This window comes from Rhinopithecus roxellana, chromosome 5 (genome assembly GCF_007565055.1).
Source record: "Rhinopithecus roxellana isolate Shanxi Qingling chromosome 5, ASM756505v1, whole genome shotgun sequence".
NCBI lineage: Eukaryota > Metazoa > Chordata > Mammalia > Primates > Cercopithecidae > Rhinopithecus > Rhinopithecus roxellana.
In genome coordinates this window covers 11,486,982-11,503,733 of record NC_044553.1, presented here as the reverse complement: position 1 = coordinate 11,503,733, position 16,752 = coordinate 11,486,982, and the positions used below count along the sequence as shown (strand labels likewise).

The 16,752-nt window shown below is 46.6% G+C and overlaps 1 pseudogene; it reads left to right on the top strand.

Moving 5' to 3' along the window:
• The first annotated feature begins 15,729 nt into the window (after window positions 1–15,729).
• LOC104669145 lies at window positions 15,730–16,122 on the top strand (annotated as a pseudogene).
• The last annotated feature ends 630 nt before the right edge of the window (window positions 16,123–16,752 follow it).

Below are 16,752 nucleotides of genomic sequence, written 5' to 3'. Positions count from 1 at the left end.
TCCCGACGGGCAGAGAGCGGGCTGAGGAGCGCGCCCTCCGCCACCACCGTTCGGTTCCGTGGCGCTCCGGGGGCCTGGGCTGCGGCCGCGTCTCTCCCCCGCCCTCTCCAGAATCACCTGAGTGAAGAATTCACTGAAGGGAATTCAATTAATAGGTTGCTTTATTTATAGAATACAAAACCACAAACCTTTTCAATGTCTATTCCCTAGGGAACTGACTACACATTGACTACTTATTCTAGATCAATAGGCCTAGTCTCAAAGCAATTCCCTTATGAAGCCATTAATCAGACAACTCTTTAACACATTTTGCACAGGAAATTCACATTATATATATACCCTCCTTTTAACTTCACCTTATCTTTTTGTTGGAAGAAACAGATAAGTATTATTATCTCATTTTTACTCTCAAGGAGCTATAGTCTGAATGTTTATATCCCGCCAAAGTTCCTGTGTTGAAATCCTAACGCTCATGGTGATGTATTAGGAGGTGGAGGCCTTGGGAAGTGATTAGGTCCTAGGGGCAGGGTCCTTATGAATGAGATCGGTGCCCTAATAAAAGAGGCGGGAGAGAGACCCCTCGCCACTTCCACCATGTGAAGACACAGCCAGAAGGCGCCCTCTGTGAACCAGAAAGCAAGCCCTCACCAGACACCAAATCTGCTGGCCTGGATCTTGGATTTCCCGACCTTCAGAACTGTGGGAAATAAATGTATATTGTCTATAAGCTACCCAGTTTATGATATTTTGTTACAGAAGCCCAAACACACTAAAAGAGAAAACGATTTACTTATCCAAGCTCACTTATGTCTAGGAACAAAATCCAGAAATCCTGACTCTGACACTTTATCTGGAAAAGCACCAGGCCAAAGAATCCTTGCAGGTCAGAACAAGGATCTCTGAGGAAAAAAAAAAAATTAAGGGTGGTAGGGGAAGAATCTTTGCAGGGACCGGCTTATGTAACCTGTGGAGAAAACTAGTTATCATCTGGTTCCTAAATAATTCCTGTAGCCCTTATAGTAACCAATTAATAACATAAAGATAAATTATTTCCTGCAGTTTTTCAGCTTAGGGATATGTTCCTGTAAGGGACTCACTTGATGGAATTGAGAAGCTGCCTTGGCATTCTCTAGGATAAATTTGAAAGTGTTTTAGTGGCTGGCACTGTTCCTGCAACATTGCGCCCTCTAGGCTTGCACATAGAAGTCACAGTGTGGCTGGGGATTATTTAATGAAAGTGTGAACTCTTACCTGAAGACGTAGCCTGGCAACAAGTTTATTCGAATGGATCACCATAGTAAATGACTAACCTCTGGGTAGTAAAAAGGTGTCACCCACAGGAATGCCCTTGGTCTCCAAGGAAAATGCTACAAATCTTAAGACTTTGAGTCATGAAGCCTCATGGCCAGGCGTGGTACTCTTAGAGGGTTAGCCATTGGTAATAAAAAAAAGTAGATAGCCAAATGAATTGCTATGGAGGCAAGGGAAGAATCACACTCTTGCCTTTTCTTCTGGTCATTTCGGAGATAGACAAAGTTCATGCCCTGGCTACTTAGGGGGCTTGCTTACACCTGATTGTATGATCAGACATCCTTTTGGCTTCACTTCCTTACTTGTGCATCTCCATGAATACTTTGGTGCCAACTTCATGCCCCATAAAGCTAACAAAAGGATCCTGATATGATCAAGGTGTGCCTGGGAATTTATGATTTGCACACATGTAATAAATGGCTCTTTATTACCCAATCCAAAGTCATATATCTCTTCTAAGATAAGCGTAAAAAGGAACCTAATATAAACAATTAAAATATCATTGAGTAACTTCTATGTACAGATCACTGTGTTATTTGAAATAAGGCACAAGGCAGTGTTAGCACTTAAATAGGCTGGCTGGTTTCTACTGATGCAGAGATTGTAGGCCCCTGATAAAAGCAAGGGTTTTAAGAGAGGCATCTCCACAGGAGGGAAAGGAGGAACCTTGGGAAAGCAGGTGGCGGTCCAGAAGGTCAGGAGGGAAACTGGGTAAGAACTTCAGTTAGAGCCAGAAGAGTAGGAGATGAAGATGAGAACAAAAAGAGAAAGTCTTTAAGGATGAGCAGAAAAGAAAAAGAAAGACAGTAATTGGAGGAGAAAACAGAGCCTATATATACATATATACGTATTTTTTTTTTTTTTTTGAGATGGAGTTTCGCTCTTGTTGCTCAGGCTGGAGTGCAGTGGCGCAATCTCAACTTACCTCTACCTCCACCTCCTGGGTTCAAACAATTCTCCTGCCTCAGCCTCCCGAGTAGCTGGGATTACAGACATGCGCCACCACACCGGCCAATTTTGTATTTTCAGAAGAGACGGGGTTTCTCCATGTTGGTCAGGCTGGTCTCCAACTCCCGATCTCAGGTGATCCACCCGCCTCAGCCTCCCAAAGTGCTGGGATTACAGGCGTGGGCCACCATGCCTGGCAGCAGAGCCAATTTTTTTTTTTTTTTTTTTTTTTTTTTTTTTTTTTTGAGACGGAGTCTCGCTCTGTCGCCCAGGCTGGAGTGCAGTGGCCGGATCTCAGCTCACTGCAAGCTCCGCCTCCCGGGTTCACGCCATTCTCCTGCCTCAGCCTCCCGAGTAGCTGGGACTATAGGCGTCCGCCACCTCGCCCGGCTAGTTTTTTTTTTTGTATTTTAGTAGAGACGGGGTTTCACCGTGTTAGCCAGGATGGTCTCGATCTCCTGACCTCGTGATCCGCCCGTCTCGGCCTCCCAAAGTGCTGGGATTACAGGCTTGAGCCACCGCGCCCGGCCAGCAGAGCCAATTTTTTAAAGTCACCTTTTAAATAGGAAAATAGAACCAGAGAGAAAGGAAAGAAAGAGGAGAATAGAAGAATTATGAAAATATAAAAAGTGAGTGAACCTGGAACAAGCCAGAAAAGAGGAGAGAAATTTCCCAGAAATTAGCGCTACAGTGGGCCAAATAGGGAAAGAATGTCTCACAAAAGCTGAAGTTCTTATGAAATGTAAACAAAAATATTGATATTAAGTCTTGTAGACAGCAGAATACAGGAAGAGCCAGAAAAGAGCAAAGCAGCAGCTTTCCAGTTTTCACATTTGGACCCTGGGGAGCCCAGGCAAGTTTGGCAATTCTGTGTCTACATGGTGTTAATGCATCTGGATGACAAGTGAAGAGTTGAGTCAGGCCTCAGGGCATTTGGTCTTTCTGGTGTCAACAACTGGATTCTGGGTGGCTGGGAGACTTAGGGACTGAAAGAGAGGCTGAGTGTTCTGGGGAACCATTTATGTCTTGAAGACAAAGCAATTTCCAATTCCAGAACGAAATGACTGTAGCTGTCTGCTGTTTCTAGTCCCAGTTATCTGCATGTACTTACTCATATCCAAGGCCTTTAGTGGGGGCCTAATATATGCCTCAACTATTTTGCAAAATCCACCCCTTCTAGCTCGCTGAATGAACAGGCTCACCAAAACCTGGTCAACAAATGAAATAGGGTTGGTGGCAGTAATGTGCCCAATGATGGTTTATGAGGTCTTACCAACTGGGTTGCAACTAGAGCCCCTTGGGAACAGAGTGAGAGCCAGAATCTGCTTAGAAGGGAGTCAGCCCTTCCTGCCTTGGATGGGCAGGCCAACAGCATCAGGGAGAAGAGGTGTCCCAGGTGCCACCGCAGGTGCAAAGCCCCTTCTCCAGCAGCCAAGCTAGCACTTCATGACTTCTCACCTTAAATGGAGTTGGGAGAATTGTGGAGAGCTAACTGGGGGCTGAGGGAAGTGGAGAATTGGGTTGGTGGGATCAAGAGAAAGCAAAAAGAGAAAGCAGACCAGGCGTGGTGGCTCACACCTGTAATCCCAGCACTTTGGGAGGTGGAGATGGGTGGATCACTTGAGGTCAGGAGTTCGAGAACAGCCTGGACAACAAGGTGAAACCTCATCTCTACTAAAAATACAAAAATTAACCAGGCGTGGTGGCAGGTACCTGTAGTTCCAGCTACTCGGGAGGCTGAGGCAGGAGAATCATTTGTGCCAGGGAGGCAGAGGCTTTAGTGAACCAAGATCGTGCTACTGCACTGCAGCCTGGGCAACAGAGTGAGACTCTGTCTAAAAAAAAAAAAAAAAGCAGATAAGCTATAAGTCTGCCTTTCTTCATGGTCCAGAACACATAGTCCTCTTGCGTAAATAACACACAATCTTCCTGCTCCCAGCTATCTCCAGACCCTCAGCTGATAGAAAGAATGCAAGTTAGCTCACTGCAACTTTGACATCATCAGTACTGCACAAAACCCTCTTCAGCACACAGCACGAGCTCCATCCTATAAAATCCCCAGCAAGCCTTTGTCTCCTTTCATTCAGCTTCTCTTTTGCCAGCCTGCCCATTGCTTCCTTGCAACATATTTTTATACTTTCTCTAATAAATCTGCCTTTCTTTACCTACAACTGTCTTGATAAATTCCTTTTACCCTCACGCCACTGCCCCCTGATAGTCACGGCTCACCTGCAACAAAAATAAAAAGGAACTCCTAATGCAGCCGAGTATTTGGTTTCTCTCGCCTGAAAGCTTGAGTCTAGGCCCCTGACGGATTGTGAGTCAGTTGGTATGTGTGGCGGCATCTGCAGCATGTCAGCCTGGAAGCCATGCACATTCTGCCATGAGAAAGGAAGGGTAGAGAAAGCCGGTCTGCAGAGGTAAGTTGAGAAGCTGTACAGAGGGCAGGGACACGACAGAGAGAGTCCTGCAATATTTAAATTCCTGAGGCCTGGTCTCACATCTGCATTTGGATTTTGTGTATTTCTCTTGCCCCTACACCCTTCCTCTTTTTTCCTCAGATTCTAAATCCAAGGAATCCAACCCCAACTTCCCCCAACACTTTATTTTTTGAGACAGGGTCTCACTCTGCTGCCCAAGCTGGAGTGCAGTGGCACGATCATGGCTCACTGCAGCCTTGACCTCCTGGGCTCAAGTGAATCTCCCATCTCTGCCTCCCAAGTAGCTGGAACTACAGGCACGTGCCACCATGCCAGGTTAATTTTTGTATTTTTTGTAGAGATAAGGTTTCGCCATGTTGTCCAGGCTGGTCTTGAACTCCTGGGCTCAAGCAATCCATCAGCTCCCAAAGTGCTAGGACTACAGGTGTGAGCCACCGCGTCCGGCCCACCTCCCTTTTTCGCATCCTTTTTCTGCTCAGGCTTGCTGATGCTGAGCTCTGTCACTTGCCACCAAGGAGCCCTCATATAGAATATAGACCCGAATGGGGCCTCACTGGAGGCCACCTGACTGTGGAGGGCTGGGTCCTGTGTGTGTGCTGGTGGAGACATGAGCCAGAGAGAGGTGGCTTTCAGTGCTGTCACCATGGTTACTGCTGTTTGACTCATGTTGTAGTATTTCCCCACTGAATCCTACACTGTCCACCCACTGAAACCCACACTGCCGGCTTACAACTCAGGGAGAAGTCTTTCCTGGGAAGCTGGGGTTGGGCTGCACCTTCCCTGCGAGGCAGCGCATCCTGGCCCACTGTCAGTTCAGATTTGCCTGGATCCACCATGTTCTGGCCTCCACCTGTGCCATTCTCCAGGACTGTCATCCTGCCTCCTGCCCCTCTGCAGATTCTGTCCTCCTCTTTTCTCTACACCAAAGTCATACTCTTTTTCTCCTCAAGAACATTAGACTTGCTTATGTGGGTTCCCCCAGACTTTTACTAAAACTGGAATAGTCAAAATCCTCTCTGGGCACTGCCGGCCTGTTATGTTACAGAGAGCAGAGGGAGGAGGCCAGGGTCGCTATTGATGAGCATCACCTGCAATGGAGTGGGAGGGTTCACAGCGCAAACTGACCCAAGGGGCCTGTCAGGGCTGTGGCAGGGTGGGGTGGAACAGGACTGACAGGCTCCTGTTTCTTCCAGATCTGCACAGTGGCAACGTGCCATGCATATTTTCAATATGTCTGCTAGCCAGCAACCATAAATATCTCTGTGGAATGAGCTGGGGAGATCTGGTTTGTGCAGAAAATCAGGGAACATGGAGGAGGATTTGCCCCTCTCTACACTTTTGAAGGGCGTGCCATGTGCTTCTGCCAAGGGCAGAACCAAGGTTGCAAACCTCACAGAGAAGTTAGACCTTTAGTTAAGTCTGGCTGTTTACTATAAACTGTGGAAATCTATTGACTACAAATGCACAATCTAAATCATATCAAGAGCGTAAAGCAGAAAATGCTGGCAGGTAGTTTTCAGAAAAGAGCTAATTCTTTCTCATCCAGGTTGCAAGTCAGAGCTCTCCAAATGCCTCATTATCATTAGCAGCAATCATGAAATCCTCAGCACTACTGGCCCGTGGTGCCATTGTGAGTAAAGGTCAGAGACGTTACAATCAAGTAAGAAGTTCCTGTTTGTTCTATACCTAGCATAGAATTACAGGTGGGGGAGGAAATAGGCCATAAAAAGTACAATTTATGTTTATAGAGATGAGAATGAGCACAATTGCATTTTAGTTAACGAAAGCTCTTTCTAGGGGCAAAGGAAAAGTCAGAGCTGAGTAACTGATTACTGGAGATGTAAGAAAGAATTTACCTGCCATGGAGATAGTATTCCAGGAGGTAAACTTTTGTTTATTATCTCACTTAAGAGATAAACAAGTTTCCACTATAACCATTATTAGCACCTAGTGCTCGTTCTGCCTCTGCTGCCAATTCATTCATTCATTCATTCAGTTATTTATCATGTCATCATTCACACATTATCATATCTACTGTCCTCCAGACTTCTACTCTGGTAGAAGTAGAGGACACAGGCTGGGCGCGGTGGCTTACACCTATAACCCCAGCATTTTGGGAGGCTGAGGCGGGCAGATCACGAGGTCAGGAGTTCGAGACCAGCCTGGCCAACATGGTGAAACTCCGTCTCTACTAAAAATACAAAAAAATATATAGCCCGGTGTGGTGACAAGTGCCTGTAGTCCCAGCTACTAGGGAGACTGAGGCAGGAGAATCCCTTGAACCTGGGAGGCAGAGTTTGCAGTGAGCCAAGACCGTGCCACTGCACTCTAGCTTGGCAACAGAGTGAGACTCCGTCTCAAAAAATAAAAAAAAAGAAGTAGAGGACACAAAAGTAGGAAAGACATGTTCCCTGCCCTCGAGGATCCCCCAACTGTTGGATCAGACACACACATGAACAACTAACCCCAGTGCAATGCAGTAACTGCTGGAGTAGAGGAATATGACCCCTGCTATAGAAGGACAACACAAGGAACACTTCATTCTTCCTAGGCGTGAGGAAAGGTGGGGCAGGGCCATGGAAACAGCCTGACCAAAGCCAATGAGGATTAGGGTGCGGGTGTGGTAGCAATAAGACTGAACATTGACATTGGGTTTATCATATGCCCGCAGATATTCTGGGCATTTTCTATACTTTAACTCATTTAATGCTCACAACAACCCTATGAGGTAGACATTTTCATTTTGCTGCTGAGAAAACAGAGGCACAGAGAGTCAAATAACTTAATCAGAGTCACACAACTGGTAAGTGTAAGATTTGGGGTTTGAAACCAGGCAGGAAGGCCTCAACTCCATGATGTGAACCATGATGCTCTACTACCTGATCCGGGAGCACACGGGACATATGGAGGAAAGGAGCGGTGCTGTAGTCAGATTCACAATGGCCTTTAATGCCATGTGCTTTAACCTAGTATGATAAATTTGCTCTAGGGGAATAATGCAAGGGCTGGATGGGTGCACGGGAAGAGAGACAGAACAGAGGAGACCAAGAGAGGTTATTGCAACACTCTAAGAGAGAACCCAGGGCAGTGGAGATGGGACCTAGAGGAGCTTATCTCCATTTGCTTTCTGGTGAAGTTCACAGCCAGATGGCAAATATCTGGCATGCCTTCTACCACCCAAGACAGATGTTGATAACAAATCACACTACTTTTTCTTGCTGAGGTCGGATGCTGCCTCAGAATCTTTCTCAACACAGTGCTCCAGGCAGCCACGGCCAATCAGTCATAGCTGGTACATTAGTCGAAACCTATTTGTCATCTCTCATTGTGATAGACATTTTCAGGTGGACACGATGGCAGATAGAATGTCCCAATAAGGTGAAAAAAAAATGTAGTCACGGATACCTTGGAGGTTTCTGCCATGGGTCCCTCAATGGAAAGCCATGCTGTGGATGGTGATGGAGAACAGAGAAATAGTGGGTTGGGAGGGAAAACCATGAGGCTTGTTTTGCACGTCTTCAGGTCTGAAGTCCAACAGGGCATTCAAGTATAAAGGCTGACATGAAAACATGGATCTGAGTTCAGGAGAAACTCAAATTGGAGGTGTAGGAGAGAGTGTCATTGAAGGCTTGAAACTCAATGCCATCTCCCAGAATGGACAGAAGATAGAAAAGGGTCAAGACTAGAACGTGGGGGAACACCAGTCCATATGTGGTGAAAGGAGAAAGAAGAGAGGCTTGTCTGATGGGGGAAGAACGTTTCCAGGTGGAGGTAGTCAGGGCGTCAGACCCTGTGGAGAGATCGGGAGCAATAATGAAGGCTGCGGTGAGGATTCAGTAACGGGGAGGCCTTTGTGGCCATTTCCAGTAGGTTGGAGAAAGTCAGTGGGCACCAACTTACACGGTTTGTTGGCTAAAAAGGTGAAAAAGATAAGACTATTCGGAGGCAGGGTTAAAAGGGGAAACCGGAGCATGTTGCTGACTGGGAGGAAGGAAAAGGTGAACAGGTTAAGACTGCAGTTGCAGAGGGACAAGGGGGTTAGGAAGGGATGAGTTAAGAATAAGGAGGATTTCTCCTTGGAAAGAATAGGATTTGTCAGAGTTTCATGTCATATTTATTGGTATGATTCTTACCACTTAACAATAGGACTCTGTCCTTTTTTGGTCACTCTTTGATCCCCATTGCCTAGCAAAATACCAGACACTGAATTTATATATGCCAAATAAAGTGAATAAATGCCAGAACATCTCTTTTTCCTAGATATGAAGGAGTCACCAGGGCCATTGTTCTATTTATTTAGAGACAGGGTCTTTCTCTGTGGCCCAGGCTGGAGTGCGGTGGTGTAATCACAGCCCACTGCAGCCTCAAACTCCTGGGCTCAAGTGATCCTCCTGCCTCAGCCTCCCAAAGTGCTGGGATTACAGGGTGCACCACTTTGCCCAGTCTGCCAATGTCCTTGATGGTGGGAGATGGAGAAAATCACCTTAGCTGGTGAGAAAGAGGGTGATGGGAACAGCAGTGAAGGAACTGCTATAGTCATGATCAAATTCCCCAGAATTCATATAAAAGCTATACCAGAATTTTCATTCTTAAAGGCAAAGTAAGGAAGGGGAGGCCATGGTCATTATTTCCTTTAGAAGGAGACACTAGAAATCATGTGACAGGATTTCTGAAGCTCAGTAATTAATAATAGACAGGTACTTCCATTATAATTTTCTCTTCTTTCAATAGCTAACACCCAAGATAAACACAAAGTAACTCGCCATAATTTCTAGCATTTCTCCTGGGGGGTGGAAGCTTCCTAAGATAAATATGTTAAGAGATGTGCTACTTTTTCAAATGCAAGTGTGATCTGGCCTGAAGAAAAAAATGTTCCTTCCACTTGTGTCTTTTTTTCCCCTTTAGACTTAAAATTTTTTAAATTTTTTTCCTTTGCTACAAGCCATGAGGAAACAAAATAACATAGCTGTGTGCCAGAAAACACAATAGCAACAGCTACATCATCACATTCATGCATCTTTGTAATTAAGATGAAATTGATGTGAAAAAAGTATCTTTATTCCTTTAGCAATATTAGAGACTCTATGTTATTTTGCCTGCTCCTTCTCATCTGCTTTTTCTGACGGGTAGGCATTTTTACACATGAAGAATTTCTGGGTTACCGAGTTCTTTATCGAGCTCTAACTGCGTCACTCCCTGTTCCTCAGCATCTCTTCACATTTTCAGCTGTCTGCGAACGCTGGGGTAGGAATCAGTCCACCACCAAGGATGCAGATCAGGCCACAGGGCTCAGATATTCCACTTCCAGAAGAAATGGAAGCCCTTTTCTTCTTCAGTGTTGTCAGGGAAGTGCTAACTCCTTAACTCTCTCAAAACAAATTTGAAATTCTTAGAGAAAAGGTATTAGTAAGGAAATCCAGCAAGGTTTTGCCTCAGACATCGGTTGGCCTTATGGGAGGCCCCAGTTTGGGTCCCCCCAAAACTCCAAGCTGTAGAAGAAGCAGATTCCAAAGAAATGAGTCCCTCAGGTCCATTGTTTTCTAAAACCAAAATCTGGTAAATGTATTCGTATTGTGGTCTCTTTGTTGTTTTAAAAAAAGGGCGCTGGCCGTTCCTCATATTATCACAATGAAAATCAAATCATGTGCTTCTGTGTTTGGACATCACGGCACCTCCTAATCCTGACTCTGTGGCTTTAGAGGAGTTTCTCACGTGTCCAAGCAAAAGAGGCTCCCTGGGGAATCCCTTCTTTCCCTATTGCGGCAGATGAGCATGTCCAAGCATATACATAGAGGGTGTTCCCCACAATTCTAACGCATGTGGGGAAACCATAGATATAACTCAAGCCAAATAGCATGGTTTACTGTCGGCTGGGTAGGAAAGACTTTCCCAACCCAGAAGAGTTGCTTCAGACCAGAACAGAGTCCTGCATCTGAGTGTGAGCCTCTCAGGGCAGATCAAAGCTCCAGGCTCAATATGAAGTCAAAGGGAGTCTCCTGGTTGCGCAGGAAGTGGATAGTCTGGCATTAGACTAAGACATACGTAATAAGCACAGTTCAGCCCTCTGACCATCATGACATGGCAGGGGAGATGATGGGGGATGGGGACAAAGGACCAGCCATGGGTGGGGATAGATCCAGTCACCAGACTCATAAAGGGCCTCAAATATGGGCTTTTGAGCTATCTGCAAGTGAGGTTATGAACTCAGATACAGAGGTATACCTATAAGAGGGAAAGGCAATATTCATTATACAGTTTTAATTTTTAAAATAAACGTTAAAATGTACCACAATTTTAAAATGTTGCTTCGCCATTTGTACTTTAAAAAAAAATTTTGTTTGCGATGGCTCAGGCTGAAGTATAGTGGCGTGATCTTGGCTCACTGCAACCTCTGCCTCCCAGGTTCAAGCGATTCTCCTGCCTCAGCCTCCCAAGTAGCTGGGATTGCAGGCTTGTGCCATGAGACCCGGATTTTTTTTTTTAATTTTTATTTTTAGTAGAGATGGCGTTTCACCATGTTGACCAGGCTGGTCTTGAACTCCTGACTTCAAGTGATCCACCCGCCCCAGCCTCCCAAAGTGCTGGCAGTACAGGTATGAGCTACCGTGCCTGGCCCATTTGTACTTTTTCTTTTTTTAGTAGACTATTTGCCTCAAAAGTGGAATGGGACAGCCTGCCCTCTGCTTCTGTGTTAGCAAAGGAGCTTCTAGTGAGTGTGAATGAATAAGCAGGACTCATGGATTCTGACTAACCCATGCTCATGGAGAAATTACCAAGGGAAAGTGTTTTACACCCTTTTCCTGGCAGTCAAATGTTCCCTGTTCACCCCAAGAGTATGCTGCTCCAAACAGACCCCAGCCAGCTTCCCCCACCTGTGTCAGGGCTGCTGAAATGACAGTGGGAGCCACACAGATGCAGCAGCTCCAGCCCAGGACTCAGCTTCCTCGTGACACTGCTCCTTGAGTGGACGCACTCAGCAACTGAGTCCCTTGACATGTTGGTGAGAGGGACCGGAACGTTTATGGCGTATCTGGAAGAGAGTATATGAAAAGAAAAATAATAGTGCTGGTTTTATAACCATGGGACCAGCTCAAAGCAATTAACCATTGCCTAAGTTGTTATAGCAACAGCTGAACAGCTGTTAGGGTGTTCAGCCTCACCTTTGACTATGTCACACAGACAAAATTGCCCTGGTACGTGCCATGGGATGAGTTTAACCTCTTCATTGTTAGCACTGCCAGCATAGCAGACTGGCTGCCATGGGGGACTGGGCCTAGTTAGAAATGCCACAGAAGTTTGACCCAACCACCCAGATCCTGGCAATCGAGTTGAATGTTGCCTCCTGTGTCCTTGCCAGTCAATTGGTGATAAGGTTTTTTCTTCTCAGAAGCCATTGCCATAGTATTGGCTTCTCCAGCCCTTGCTTGGTAACAGTTTCTTCTGCACCAGAGGGAAGCAAGTCTCACGACTATTCATAGGAAATGTTTCACCACAGCGCTGAGTTCTCACTGCTCCTCAAGGGCTTTGGGATGAAAGACGACAGCACAGTAACGCTGCTGCCTTGCCAGCTCACACCGGCACCAGTTGTTGAAGCTGCATATCAAAGCTTTCATCTAGAAATGCATTTAGGTTAATGAAATCAGAATGTTAACATAATCGGCCACAGAGCTCTAGTATTTAGAAGACAATTCAGGCCCAGGACAGGAAAAATGTCACCCATGAAGGCAAAGAAGCAAATAGTGTTATCCATGGGATGATAACGATGATAATCCCTTTGCAATTCTACCCAACAAAAACCTGTCAAGACCTGCTCTGTGCAAGCACTGTGCTAGGTCCCAGGAGAGAGAATTTGCATCTGTCCCTTAGAGACCTTAGTGGTAATTTGGCATCATTCAGACTTTAGGTTTTGGTGCCAGATGGATGACAAGCAATGGGTTCCCTAGAGTACTTTCTTCTTCTTCTTTTTTTTTTAATTATACTTTAAGTTCTAGGGTACATGTGCACAATGTACAGGTTTGTTACATATTTATACATGTGCCATGTTGGTTTGCTGCACCCATTAATTCGTCATTTGCATTAGGTATTTCTCCTAATGCTATCCCTCCCCCCTCCCCCGCCCCCTTTAGAGTGCTTTCTAGGGAACCTGTCACAGCAGGAACACATTTTATTTGCTGTCAGAAGCTCAGCTCTCATCAGCCCTCCCAGGGATGGCCTCCTGCTCCCAAGTCCCAGTCCCCGGCTGTGTCCCTGCACTGTGTTCCAGTCAGGCACTCACTGCTCAAGCCTGTCTCTTTTACCTTGACATAGTGTCCCTCCTGCTTTCCAGCACACTCATCTGTAGCCAAAGGTCCCAGATGCTGCTTGCCTGGATTTCTAGGATTCATCTGTGGTTTGGCCTGAAACTAATTATATCTAGGCTGTGTCCATTTTACTACTGAAGTAAACTCTTATGTCCCCAGCTCCAGGTAAATCAGCCTTCAACTTCACCCTGTTTCTTTGTTTTTGTTTTTGTTTTGAGACAGGATCTCACCCTGTCACCCAGGCTGCAGTGCAGTGGCGTGATCTCGGCTCACGGCAACCTCTGCCTCCCCTGTTCAAGCAATTCTCCTGCCTCAGCCTCCCAAGTAACTGGGATTACAGGCGCCCACCACCACACCAAGCTAATTTTTGTATTTTTAGTAGAGACAGGGTTTCACCACATTGGCCAGGCTGGTCTCAAACTCCTGACTTCAAATGATCCACCCACCTCAGCCTCCCAAAGTGCTGGGATTACAGGCATGAGCCACCGACCCTGGCTCAACCTCACCTTTGAACATGTCACACCTGCCCAGAAGCTAGCCCTGACTCCCTATGACTTCAATTTAAGATAAAATCTCAGCCTGAGGCTCTTGGTTTGGTGTGATCTAGCCCAGCCCATCTCAGGTAACATGCCGGCCTTCCTGCCTCCAGCCTCAGTGCTAATTTCATTCCTCGAGTAAGTTTCTTCCTGTGTCCTTTGCTCTTGTTGGACTTTGTTGGGATTTCAACACAGGAAGATAGAGGGAGATGGAGGACAATGACTAAAGGGAACAACATGAACACAGATAAAGACATGAGAATGCACAGACACCAAACAGGAGATGTGTTTGGTCATTGATATTGGGTTCTTACAATCCCAGAGTCACAGCTCTTATAGATAAAGGAAACTAAACGGACCATCTGGTCTACCCCTGGCTTCCAGCCTAGGGAAGTATTTTTATTCCCATGCAATATATTAGACCACTAAGATCCCGACAGGTTAAATGGCATAATTGGAGGTAGGGAGAGAAATGTTTAGACAGACAGCTTAGGGTCATCCTACACAAGACTTTTAATGCCAGGTTAAACTTGTACTCAATTCAGTGGATGCTAAAGATAATTGAAAGCTTTCCCTGGAGCAGTGACATAATCGGAGGTATGCTTTGGGGCAGTGTTTTCAAACTGTGGGATATGACCCGTTATTGAGCCACAAAGTCAATTTAGTGGATCGTGAATAAAACAGAATGCAGTATTGCTTTGTGAGTTTTGTGTGTGTGTATTGGGTTGTAAGGTAAAACATACTTCTTGGCTGGGAACAGTGGCTCATATCTGTAATCCCGGCACTTTGGGAGGATCGCTTGAGTTCAGGAGTTTGAGACCAGCCTGGGCAACATAGCAAGACCTCACCTCTACTAAAAATAAAAATTAAAAATTAGCCGGGTGTGGTGGTACACATCTCTAGTCCCAGCAACTGGGGGGGATCACTTGGGCCTGGGAGGTCAAGGCTGCAGTGAGCTGTGATTGTGAGCCATGATCATGCCACTGCACTCCATCCTAGGCAACAGAGCAAGACCCTGTCTCAAGTATATGTATATATTTCTTATTATGAGTCATGGTCAAAAAAGCTTGACAGCTCCAGTTTTAGCCAGGCATGGTGGTCCGTGCCTATAAGTCCCAGCACGTTGGGAGGCCAAGGTGGGCAGATCACTTGAGCTCAGGAATTCCAGAACAGCCTGAACAACATGGCGAAATCCTGTCTCTACAAAAAATTAGCCGGGCATGGTGGTGTGTGCTTGTAGTCCCAGCTACTTGGGAGGCTGAGTCTGGAGAATGGCTTGAGCCTGGGAGGTCAAGGCTGTGGTGAGCCGTGCCACTGTGGCACCCCAGCCGAGGTGACAGAGCGAGACCTTGTCTAAAAAAGTCTCAAAAAAGAAAAAGAAAGAAACAAGAAAGCCCCAGCTTTAGAGAGATTCATCTGAATGAGGGTGTAGAAGAGCCTGGGGGTTGAGTTAGGAGACTCCTGTCACAGCCCAAGCAGAAGGAAGTAAGGTCTGAATGGGAAGAAGAAGCCAGGGGAAGGGAAAGGAAGGAGTGGGCATGAGGGATTGGTGGGGGTGAGGGTGTCAGGATGTGGGGACTCAGGGAGAGGGAAGTATCAATCAGGCATGACTAAAAGTCACACCTGGGTGCTTGAGGAAATGTTAGTGTCTACAGCCAAGGGAAGAAGCCAAGGGAAGTTCAGAGAAGGCACTGATTTGAGGACCATCTCAAAAGACCGACGGAAGGACACACAGCAATCGTCAAGTACTGGATCAGTTGAGGTCCCAACAGAATCCACTAAGATGGCTTCAATGAAGAGTCCCAAGTGGGTGGGGCACAGTGGCTCACGCCTGTAATCCCAGCACTTTGGGAGGCTGAGGTGGGCACATCACCTGAGGTCAGGAGTTCGAGACCAGCCTGGCCAACATGGTGAAACCCCATCTCTACTCAAAATACAAAAATTAGCCAGACGTGGTGATGCACACCCATAGCCCCAGCAACTGAGGAGGCCGAGGCAGGACAATGGTTGAACCCAGGAGGCAGAGGTTACAGCCTGGGTGACAGAGCAAGACTGTCTCAAAAAAAAAAAAAAAGGAAAAGAAAAACAGAAAAGATATAATGAATCTTGGATAAATCGAAACTACTGGGGAAAGGGAGGGCCCACAGAGAACCATCCCACTAACCCGACCACCGCTGGCCTTCGCAGGACACCATGAACCACACGGTCCAAACCTTCTTCTCTCCTGTCAACAGCGGCCAGCCCCCCAACTATGAGGAGGAGCATGAGGTGACTGTGCTGGGGGCGCCCCACAACCCTGCTCCCCCGACAGGCACCGTGATCCACATCCACAGTGAGACCTCTGTGCCCGACCATGTCGTCTGGTCCCTATTCAACACCCTCTTCATGAACCCCTGCTGCCTGGGCTTCATAGCGTTTGCCTACTCCGTGTAGTCTAGGGACAGGAAGATGGTTGACGACCTGACTGGGGCCCAGGCCTACGCCTCCACTGCCAAGTGCCTGAATATCTGGGCCCTGATTTTGGGCATCCTCATGACCATTCTGCTCATCATCATCCCAGTATTGATCTTCCAAGCCTATCAATAGATCAGGAGACATCATGCAGGCCAGGAGCTCTGCCCATAACCTGTATCCCACGTGCTCCACCTTCCATTCCTCGCCCTTCCCCCAGAGCCGAGTCCTGTATCAGCCCTTTATCCTCACACACTTTTCTACAATGGCATTCAATAAAGTGCACATGTTTCTGGTTAAAAAAAAAAAAAAAAAAGAAGACGATACAATGAATCTTTGGGTTGGCTGAACTGGGAACTCTGAACACACATTCAGGTGCATATGCCATACAGGGTCATTCTCAGGGTAGGCTTAAGATATTACTGTCAGGTGCATCTGCCACGCACAGGTGCGTCCACCATATGCCCCACCCCAGCACGCCCTTGAATGACTCTCATAGTCTCATCACATTCCCTGGGGCCAGGTATACAGAGGAGTACTGGCACTAGCGCAGCAGCAACACAAACCACCGCAACAAAAAGAGCAACGAATATGATAGAAGGTTCTCCCAAGCTCTTGGGAGCTCATCTTGGATGTGCCACAGCAGGCCCCTGGGGGAGGAGAGGAGTGGCTCTTTGTAGGCTCAACAGTCCATCTTGTCCTGAAGAGAAGCCACCATCTGTGCCTAGTTGGACCCTTGCTTGTGCTGTGAGCTCAGACTCTAGG